Source organism: Physella acuta, unplaced genomic scaffold (assembly GCF_028476545.2).
Source record: "Physella acuta isolate Inbredline_101_S28 unplaced genomic scaffold, ASM2847654v3 ptg000450l, whole genome shotgun sequence".
Classification (NCBI taxonomy): Eukaryota; Metazoa; Mollusca; class Gastropoda; family Physidae; genus Physella; species Physella acuta.
The window spans coordinates 569,460-580,044 of NW_026731969.1; the positions used below are offsets into that span (position 1 = coordinate 569,460).

General features: G+C 34.9%; 1 long non-coding RNA gene across 1 annotated transcript; it reads left to right on the plus strand.

The window, feature by feature from the left end:
* The first annotated feature begins 5,675 nt into the window (after positions 1 to 5,675).
* LOC131943298 (uncharacterized) lies at positions 5,676 to 10,585 on the plus strand. The gene is made up of 4 exons (XR_009386878.1): positions 5,676 to 5,769; positions 7,367 to 7,440; positions 9,804 to 9,917; positions 10,478 to 10,585. It is a non-coding gene; the product is annotated as an uncharacterized LOC131943298 (long non-coding RNA).

The window sequence follows — 10,585 nt, forward strand, 5'->3', positions numbered from 1 at the left end:
TTAACATGTTACAGATGTTTTACGGTAGAGCTGATAAAATCACGTAGAGATCTGTAAGTTTGTAATGATTCATGCGGAATTGTTGTTAATGAAAGATGGTTTACTGTGACCCTGCTAAAATTAGACCTGTATGTTTCGACCTAGTTATGACAGATGTTGTGAAAATGTTACTGATGTTTTACTGTAGTACTGATACAATTATGCACAATCTGTATTAGTCATACGGGATTGATGTTAACAAATTACATATGTTTTACTGTAGTACTGCTAAAATCATGCACAACCTGCATCAGTCATCATGGATTGATGTTAATAAATTACAGAAGTTTTACTGTAGTGCAGCTAAATCATACATAGCCCCAACATGTTTATACTGAGATGCTTTATTTCATAATGTAATCGCTCAAAGAATTGTTTATTACCTGCCCGTGTTTAGACCTATCAATATTAGTGATTGAAAACACCATTCAATCTCAAACTACGAGTAGATATTTATTTTATTGTACACTTGCTAATATAATATCGAAACATTTTGATCATACACAGACACACACACACACTTACGTTTGTACGTGTATTCGCACGCTCTACACACACAAACAAACTTGCATGCTAACGTTAATTTCTGTAAAGTTTAATTTTTCATCATAATTAGCTTTTAAAAAATGCTCATCCGTTGCTTGTTTAATACAATACGAGCCGGCCCGCGGCATAACATACGCCGCTATTTAGTTGTTGTTTTTTCTACTTTTCAGTAATTCATAATTTGTGAATTCGACAGTACCAAAGCTGACACTGAAAATATTTCTTTAAAACACTATAAGAAGCTCGTTAAGGACCATAAACCCCCCCCCCCCCCCTTCCTCCCCCCCCCCCCAACATTTAAAATCGTTTCAAACTAAATTATCTGCCCCTAATAGCCGTCACTAAACCCGACTCCACGAAGGTAAACATAGCGTGAAGCACAGCTCACTAAGACACTGTAGGGGTGGGGATGGTAGGGAGCGCGTTTACAGCTTGTTTTCTAGCGTCTCCCAGAAGAGAATTGTATATATAGATAATTTTTACTTTCTCTATACAGGGTATAGAGAAAATATTGTAATCGTCCAAAAAAAAATCGAGATTTTTGCAAATCTCGACATTTTACACCTCGGAAAAACATAGTTTTGCAATCTTGTCCGTACGTCTGTGTGTGTATGTGTGTCTATGAACACGATAACTTAAAAACCGTTGCAGCTAGGTTGATGAAATTTTATATACAGGCACTATATCAAATATGCAGTTCTTTATCAACTTTTCAGCGATTTCCGATAGTCGGAAATGGAACTTAATCTACTTTCAATTCTTCAAAAGCCTATAATTTCAGTACTGTTTCAGACAGATAAATGAAATTTCGCATCTAAGTAAAAAAATCTAATTCTCTGTCTTCTGCTAAATTTTGAGTAATATCCGTTGACCGGAAGTAGTAATTTACGCTATTTCCGATTTCTCAAAAAAACTCATGTGAATTTATAAAGTAATAATAATATTCCGTACTATTATACACAGATCGTTTTGGCTTTAACTTGGTGCGCGATTCTTTTTTTTCTACGAGATTCTATTCTATTTTAAAAAGTTTAAGTAATTAAAAATGGATTAAAAATCATGTCGATATCCCTAGTTGCCATCCCCCGTAGTGCTATATAAGAATATTCGAGAAAGTTTAATGGAGATCAATCCCGGTTTATTTATTATGTTAGCGATCATTCATAGACAATGTAGACATCTTCTTTATTATGGGCGCCGCCCGAGAGGGTGGGATTTTCGTCAATACACAATTTGGCGCCCAGAGTTCCAGAGCGGCTATGTTAGCACTTGGCATCCGTAATCATGCATCCTGCATATCAGGCAAAGGAGTAATACTCTTTTCAGCGTTAAAACTTCAACAGAAGCAACTGCCGACGCCCAGTAGATTGCACGATCCGTAGCTCCCCTGGCTCCCCTGCGAGCACTATGGCGCCTACATTTATCAAAAAAGGCTACACACTAAAGTCACGATGGGCAAAAATAATCGTTGACTATATCGAACCAGGCTCGTCCTCGGGCGCCCCTGTTAGGTTCGATTTGCTGCCCTGGGCTTTCCCGTGAGCACAATGGCGCATGCGTTCGTTCTAAACAGTGCGATAGACAATGGATAAGATAGGGTGTTACAATCGCTTAGTAAATTGAGTCAGGCGTGTCCGACGGCGCCCTTGTAGGGTGCGATTCAGCTGCGAACAAAAATTTCAGTTTTGGCCCCCAAAGGCTCACATGGGCTGCTGAGGGTACTGTAATAAAAAAAATTAATAATCAGATACATTAACCAAAGTTACATTATTAACTGGGTTGTTTCCTTTGTCCATAAAAAAAAAATCCAAACAATTCCAAAGTTTACAGTTCTAGAAGAGATTCTACACGTGGGTGGTACAGGTTCGAGACACACAAAGTCAATCTCATTTATTTTTTCAATTTTTTTATGTAAATGATAAAGTTGCCTATCGTGACTTCTCGAAATACGGGGCAGATGAAGTAGAGTTCACCTGTTTCTGTAATAGGTGTTTTTAAAAGACAAAAACAACGTAACTACATTTGAACAGCCGGGCTTTTATCGAAATCATATAAGTCTCTTAATCAGCTTGTGCATTTAATATGGTGTTGTGTTGATTAATACTGTATATAATTTGGTTTTAATTTTTCTAAAAATTATTGGTAGTCTATGTTAGTTTAAACAAGTATAAACTTTACATAAAACAAAACCCCTACCTTTTCATAATCTTAACAATGTTTCATTCCAATGCTCTTGATCTATAACACGGGTTCCCAACCAGGGGGGTCCCGAAGGGCTTTCTGGGGGGTCGCCAACTGGTATACTAAACTTTAGTAATGAGAAACAAAGCATACATTTTTAGAAGAATATCATGTAGAGGGGGTTGAAGCAGGCGTTGTAACTGAAATAGCAATATTAACAGAAAGTGATATTTCAACGCCAAGTGTAGACAAAGGTACAGAAAATAGTCCAAGTAAAAACAAGCAGTCAGAAACCAACGGGATCCGAACCTACCATTCCACATAATATAATATTGCTATTAGAAGAATATATGAAATTCGGATTCAGTAACATCACTTAAAATGGAATAGAGAAGAAGCAAAGCGTACTGTACAAAGTTGTTCTCAGTCACGAGTCTATGAAATCTTCAAAACAAAAATGTCATTTGAGACGAGTCATTCGGAACACACCAAAAAATTTATATGGAGTTCTTTCATCGGCATGAAGCTAGTCTCAAACGTCAGAGGCTTGATCAAACAGGAAGTTTTCACCAAGAAAACACACAATTAGTGCACGCATCAAATGAAGTCCATTGCTAGTAAAAGTCGTAAACAAACATTTATCCGCGAATGTTTAGTAAATAGCATGCAATTTTATTCATGGTATTAAAACAGTTATCAATTCAAGAAAATCTGATTTTAGTGCTTATTAATTTCTATAATAATTTCGGCCTTTTAATTCTATGAGGTCGCGGGTCACTTACTTTTTATGAAAGGGGGTCGCCACTCGAAAAAGGTTGGGAACCACTGATCTATAAAATGTTTCTTTTGTAAGTTTCCATTGATGAAATTTTTAAAAGCTGAATTACAATTCATTTCATTACTTTCCGTAGATATATAGGCTACATTTTATTCAGGCATCTCTACCGTTTCTTCCCCTTTCACCTCCGAACGAATTAAAAAAAAAATTCATAAAAAAGTAAAGTAAAACCAGTATCCCAAACCCCGACCCCCCCCCCCTCCCACACACACACCCTCCCCCGGACAGTTTTAAATGCCGATCTCCAGAGTAAAATATCTAAAAAACGGGTAGCCTATTTGTAAAGAGAAGAGTGCTATAAGTCACCAGAATTGCCCGTGTAACGGGTACCGATGGCTAGTATTGAAGAGTCAGCACACAGAGCAGCATGGTAGGTTGAATAGTCATCACACAGAACAACGTGGTAGATTGAAGAGTCAGCAAACAGAACGACGTGGTAGATTGAAGAGTCAGCAAACAGAACAGCGTGGTAGATTGAAGAGTCAGCACACAGAACAACGTGGTAGGTTGAAGAGTCAGTAAACAGAACAACGTGGTAGGTTGAAGAGTCAGCACACAGAACAGCGTGGTAGATTGAAGAGTCAGTAAACAGAACAACGTGGTAGATTGAAGAGTCAGCACACAGAACAACGTGGTAGATTGAAGAGTCAGCAAACAGAACGTGGTAGATTGAAGAGTCAGCACACAGAACAACGTGGTAGATTGAAGAGTCAGCACACAGAACAACGTGGTAGATTGAAGAGTCAGCACACAGAAAAACGCGGTAGATTGAATAGTCAGCAAACAGAACAACGAGGTAAACTCAGAGCATATCAGAACATAAATCTGTGTAACCAACAAAGCACCTTGTGTAATAATTACCCGCATCAGATTTTCATTGTTATTAAGACTCACAATTTGAAAACGGGCCTACTACACTTTATCGATCAATATAACAACTTGGATGTAAATCAGAAAATGACAAACATTTGCAACGTAGGCGTGCTAAAATATTTGGAATGGGTTAAGATTGGACCAAGTGTTTTGAGACTAGGTACTCATTAAAAGTACATGTTTTCCAGGCTGCTCTGTCCTGGGCTAGACATTCCAACTGTCCCCAGGTGTATCCAGTCTTATTCCAGGTCACGTCTCCAGGTCTTTCCTGGTCTGCCTCTTTTCCTTTTTCTCTGTAGGCAAAGACTGACATATGGTCAGCACTAAAGCCAATCAAATTTTAGTCTGAAGAGGTTAAAGGCAACTGTACACCCACCATGAGGCCGGGCTGGATACGTGTGCAACAGATTTTTCGATATAATACACTGTTACTCATGGAACAAAACATGGCACTGGTTTAACTCTTTATAAACTTCACATCAGTGCACACTTGCATCTTTGAAACAAATTTATTCTTTTGAACATGGTCGTTTCTGATTAGCTAACTAATTAAGCAGCGAACATGCGCAAAATATATTAAAACACAGGACAGAGCTTTCAACTTTAAACGTAGTACTTCTAATAGAACACAACACATACACACACAAATTCATACACACATGTATATATATATATATATATATATATATATATATATATATATATATATATATATATATATATATATATATATATATATATATATATATATATATATATATATATATTAAACTAGATTCTACAAAGGTCGAGTTTCAGTTCCGACCTTATTTATGGACTAACCTCCCTATTTTCCTTTTGTTTAAGTTGTATTAAATCGTTTTTGTTTTAAAGAGTTATCATAAACATAACATAAGCATATTTATGTTTTACATTTCGTATAATTTTAATCTCATATTTCCTTATGCTTTACTTGCATTTTTGTTAAAATAAAATACAGCTAAGTAAATTATTTAAATTATTTTTATTGATATTTTGGTAGGAAGGAGGTAAACAGTGACGTTATTGCCTCACGTATAATAGTCAATCAACCACTGATGTAAAGCTGTCAGGTTATAAATTTATATCAATATCTGTATATTTTTCTATGTATATGTAAACGATGTGTGTATATATGTGTACAGTGTATGTGGCTGATTAGACACGTACTAAGCCATCCCATCTGTCATAGCGGCGATTACTTTATAAAACGCGCTGAACAGTATCACGCAGTTGCACTCGCTCGTTATTTGTTCTTTTGAAAATTGGCATAGGTATGTACACAGCTTAAGTTTTTTTTCAATGCTAAAATCTCTATGAAATCTTTACGTTAACATGTTTACTAGATATATCACGATTCTTTTACTTAAGGTTTTATTTTGATCAAAATTATTTTAAATATAATTTCTTGAGAGATGCATTTCTTTGTTTATATAAAACTAGGCATAAAGACTAACTTTGCTTAGGTTTTCAAAAAAAAAAATGAGAATGTGTATGATTAATTAATTGGTAATTGGCTTTTATGGAGTGCTAAAGTTTAAACATTAAATCATGTTAGAGAAACGTTGAATGAATACTCGCACACTTCTAACTCAAAGGTAATTAGAATTACAGAGGCCTTCTTGACAGTGTAATTCACAGCTTTTACTCAGTGATTATACTTCGATAACTTTTGAAGTTAAGTTCTACAATTCTAGGATATATACCAATGTATAATGACATTTTAACTAAAACAAATGCTAAATTTCGTAATTTATTTTTGTTATAAATAGTATAAAATTTAATTTAAAAATTATTACTTTACAAAGCTACCTTCTTTCTACGTGGACCGAATGACGTAGTCTTTGTTTACTTTTTTTCACAAAAAAAATAAGAAACTACGGCATCTGGACAAATCGAACAACTACAAGGATTAATTTCGAATGGACAGAATGTATTTTTCTTACCATTCAGGGTCAGTGTATGAACTCGCTGAACGGCATAAGGGGGCGTTCGGCAATTTTTTTTTCTCCATATAGCTCATATAAGGAAATTCACTCACAGTCCAGGGGCGGAACTACAGTGTCGCAAGACCCCGCAATGCGGGGTGGGGGAGCACGACATTAGGTGCCCATAGCCGACCATAATATTTTTTTTTTTAGTTAAAAAAATAATTTTCTTGCATTTTTGACTTGACGGTAAAAGCGTTTGTAAATAACAAACAGATCTACTGCAGTTGTGATTTATACAGTAGCTAACACATGCTGTTGCGTATAAAATACATGTATGCCTGAGCTGTATTGTGAAAGATAGGCAAACGTTCAAAACACTTTCATGGCTAATTTCCCTTTTTTAAATGATTAAATAGGGTGCTAATAAGCCCCTTTTAATATATTTGTACTAAACAAATTAAAAAGCAATTACTTCTCTTAGTAGTTCCGCCTCTACTGCATACGTATATTGTCTTCTTCTTGGCGCCTTACGAGACCGAGGCGTCTTTTTATAGTCTTGCCAGTTCACTTAACAAGCCTGACATATACTGTTTACTCTATTCCTAATGTGTTTTGACATCCTATCTCAGATTTCTTCCCTGGCTCATTCTCTATACTCTATAACAACTAACAGATCTTTAACTAATAAAACAATTAAACTGTTATTTAAGGTTTCAGCCTCCACGTTGCTTTCTAATGTATTATCTGCTTAAATGTCGACATTTTAAATAATTTTTCAGTCAAGTTGTATTGATAAACTAACTGTATAGAAAATTTGCCTCATATGTATATATATATATATATATATATATATATATATATATATATATATTTATTTATTTATTTATTTATTTATTTATATTTATATTTCTAATTACTTTTTTGTGTGACTAAAATGTAGTTTTTCAACATGAACTCAGTGCTACTGGTATTAGTGGTCGTCTTCAGTATCGAACTTACAACCGTCTCCAACAGGTAATATCAGAGACGGTGTAATGAATTGAAAATTTGTGGGTTCTTAAAAAAAAATATCCTTCTTTAAACTAGCGACCCATTGAGCTGATGATGTTGTTCCTTGACCTGGGCATATGAAGGGATAGTTTCGTCAGCACCATGCCCAGTCGCCTTGCTTTCCCTAACTATTATAGCTATTAGATCAGAACTGAGATTTTGCTGTGAGTGGAGTTATCTCTAGTACAGTGGTTCCCAACCTTTTTCGAGTGGCGACCCCCTTTCATAAAACGTAAGTGACCCGCGACCCCCATATAACTAACAAGTCGAAATTAGTAAAGAAAATAATAAGCACTAAATTAATTATTTCTAGTAGACTTTCAATATGAATTATTTTTTATAACTCTTTGAATACGATGAGCAAAATTACATGCTATTAACAAGCATCAACTAGCATTAACAATTAAATTTAAGAATTTAAGAATTCATCTTGTTATTCATCGGCAATGCTGGTAACATCAAGGAAAGCAGAGAATGGGTGACAATGCAGATTCTTCTTCTTTCAGCTCGGGGAAAATAACGCCGCAGTTCGTTGTCCAGAGATTCAAGATGCACAGAATCCTTTCGAAATTTTATCTATCACACCACACTGCAGAGTTTCTCAAACATGGCAGTATTAAAAATATTTATTTTTCCTTGCCAACTTTGCAGCTTTGATAAAAATGCCAAGAGATTAGCATGAAAAGAGATAATATTCGTTCCTTTATCAGGTTAAGCTTATGTTGATGTTCGAATATATCTGCTAGGTATGATACTCTCTCCAACCACACCATGTCGTTAAAGTATATCAAAAGGTCTTGTTTCCTTGCACTTCCAAGAACATCTTGATTTCATCTTTCAATTCAAAAACACGCTTGACATTTCCTATTGACAGTCAGCGTACTGAAGTGTAGAACCTCGTGATCTTTATTCATGTCTTTGCACAGTTCTTGAAACAGACAGGTGTTTAGGGCTCCAGATTTAATATGATTTACGACTTTTATTAGCAATGAAGTCGGATAAGTCTTGCTGGCGAGAGCATATGTGAATTATGCAGTGGATTCCCTTTCATTAGGGAGCTAAGTCTTTTACCTTTTACTTTTTTCTGGAACCCCCGATTTGACCCAAACATGACGCACCATCCGTAAAAGCCCCACAGCCGTTTTCCCATTTTAATCTTCCAGTTTCAAAAAAACGTATTTATTTTCTCCATGATATCTTCACAAAACATAAACTCTTGTTTGCTAACATCTGAATGAATACATTTCACAAAGACAAGCAACTGCGAACACGAACTCACGTCTGTCGATTCGTCAACTTGAAAATCAAACAATGGTGAAAGTTTGATTTCATTCTAAATTTGTCTTTTAACATAAGCCGCTGCATAGTATTATTAGACAGAGATATTTGTTGCATCTTTACTGCACTGGAATCCCCAAGAATTAATTTTACCATCTTCAGCATACATGGTTTGATGAGATTTTCTCCTTTGTGTAAGAGGTTTTTTGCTTGGCAATTTCTAATACTACTTTATATGATGCTTGCACTAATGATGTGCTTTCTTGGTGAAAACGTTCTGTTCGATCAAGTCTCTAACGTTTGCAACTCGCTTTATGCCGACGAAAGAACTACATATCCATTTTGGTGTGTTCCGAATGACTCGTCTCAAATCTACGTTTGGAAGTTTTCATAGACTCCTAAGAACAACTTTGCACAGTACAAATTGTTTATTCTCTATTCCATTTCCAGTGATGTTAGTAATGCCGAATTTCAAATATTTTTCTAAATATTTATGTTTTTTATTTATTGCTAGAGTTTAGTCTACCAGTTGGCAACCCCCCAGAAAGCCCTTCGCGACCCCCTTGGGGGTCGCGACCCCCAGGTTGGGAACCCATGCTCTAGTCCATTAAGACTGTGCTGAAGTGCTGATTTAAGCGAAAAAGGGCGACAACCCTCCAATGCTACCAAAAGGACAATGTATAATACAACTGTTAAAACAATGAATACAAGATAAGATAATATGTACTTTTAAAAAAAGGATTTGACAACATACTTTCTTATTTTTACCCCCCCCCCCCCAATTCCCACAATCCTGTTACCCATTTGCAAGCGCAATCTAACAAAATGTTCAATTTTTAATGGAATATTATGACGTCTTTTATTGACACCCGTCACTTTAGTCATATTGCTTCAAGTCTACAAAATGAGAATGGAATTTAAAAAGTTAATGCCGTTTATGATATTTAATAATTCGAAGAATTTCATTTTTGTCGTTACTTAAAATCATTCGTGATTTAGATTGTTTTTAATTAGATACAGCTCAATAAATTACTTTTTAAACATTTCAGTATGAAGGACCTAAATGGCAGAAATTTATGCCTCCCTTATGGAAAACCCTGCACTTTAAATGAAACCTTGTTACGCAAATACGACTTTTTAAAATGCTGTAAGGCCTGGTGTCGGTAAGCAAAAAATAAGGTTTACTACTTTTTACTTTCTCGTATACAGAGTACTTTGTACTTTGATTGTAGTTATTCCACCATAGATTTACCATCATTATTCTTGTGGATCTATTTTAGTAATGTAAATAAAGTTGAAAGTTGAAAGAACTGTTCAATCATATTCTTTAATGAAAGAGCTCACAATTACAACTAGAGTCGTATATAAGTTGTTACAATATATATATATATATATATATATATATATATATATATATATATATATATATATATATATATATATATATATATATATATATAAACAGAAAGTCCGTATCTTTAAGTTTTACATATATCGCTTAACATACTGATCACGATATCAACAAATATTGCGGACAGAGGGAAAGAGAAAAGATCGCCCATAGGATTATATATATATATATATATATATATATATATATATATATATATATATATATATATATATATATATATATATATATATATATATATATACATTTTTGTAACAGAGGACTCTGACCCCTGCGTAAATCAATTGAAAGTTATTCTTTTCTATTCAACAGCTGCAACCTTTTTGGTGGCGGCTGCACATGCCGTTACTAGAGGTGGTCAGACACTCAGTTTGTTGATCAAAACAAAGGGCGGTGTATAGTCATCTCAATAAACTAATA